This window comes from Rhincodon typus, chromosome 3 (genome assembly GCF_021869965.1).
Source record: "Rhincodon typus isolate 14 chromosome 3, sRhiTyp1.1, whole genome shotgun sequence".
Classification (NCBI taxonomy): Eukaryota; Metazoa; Chordata; class Chondrichthyes; order Orectolobiformes; family Rhincodontidae; genus Rhincodon; species Rhincodon typus.
Window position 1 is genome coordinate 81,028,656 of NC_063334.1, and position 1,067 is coordinate 81,029,722.

General features: G+C 41.6%; 1 protein-coding gene across 5 annotated transcripts in view; it reads right to left on the reverse strand.

Moving 5' to 3' along the window:
• cast (calpastatin) overlaps positions 1-1,067 on the reverse strand; it is a 242,450-nt gene that overhangs the window by 181,912 nt on the left and 59,471 nt on the right. The gene's annotated exons all lie outside the window — the stretch shown is intronic.

Consider the following 1,067-nt stretch of genomic DNA (forward strand, 5'->3'; position numbering starts at 1 on the left):
AGTGGGACTCACTCAAAATGGAGATAGAGGAAAATGCAGGACCAACATGTTCCCATAAAGATCAAGAAACTGGAGGCCATAGAGACATGTCGAATGTGCAGAGGGGGGTTCAAAAATGATCTGAGGAAAACGCAAAGAGCAGGCATGAGAAACACTGGCAGGAAAAATAAAAAGAAAATCCAAAGACACTTTATCAATGTATTAAGGTGAAGAGGATAACCTGGGAAAGAGTAGGGTTTAGGGATCAAAGTGGTAAATTGTATATACAGCTGGATGATGTAGCTCTGGCTTTAAATTAGTGCTTTGCATCTGTATTCACTATAGCAAAGAACGATGTAGGAATAGAAATCAGAGAGGATTATGATACTTGAACAAATTAGCATTGAGAGGGAAGAGGTATTTGCAGCTTTGGTGGGCTTGAAAACTGGATAAATCCCCAGATTCAGATATATCCCAGGCAGCTGTGGGAGGCAAGGGAGGAGATTGCAGGGGCCCTGCCATGATTTTGAAATCCCTTCTAATCTCAGGAGAGGTGCCAGAGGACTGGTAGACAACAAATGTGGTACCATTATTCAAGAAGGGTGGTAGGGATTTGCCATGAAACTACAGGCAAGCAATTCTAACAGCAGTACAAGGAAGCTTCCATAAAATATTCTGAGGAAAAGAGGTAATCTTCATGCAGAGTATTAATCAAGGACAGTCAGCATGGCTTTTTCAGGAGGAGATCATGTCTGGCAGGTTTGATTGAGTTTTTCAAATAGCTAACTAGATGTGCAGTTCAAGGTAATGCAGTTGATGTAGTCCACATGGACTTCAGTAAGGCTTTTGATAAGGTTTTCCATGGGAGACTGGTCAAGAAGGTAAGATAGAATCCAGGTCAATTTGGCAAATTGTATCTAAAACTGGCTTTGTGGCATGAAACAGTGAGTGATACTCAAAGTGTATTTTTGTGACTGGTAGCTTGTGTCCAGTGGTGTACTACAGGAATCAGTACGGGGTCCTTTGCTGTTTGTCGTGTACATTAATGACCTAGACATGAATGTAGGAGGCATGAGATAACAAGGTGT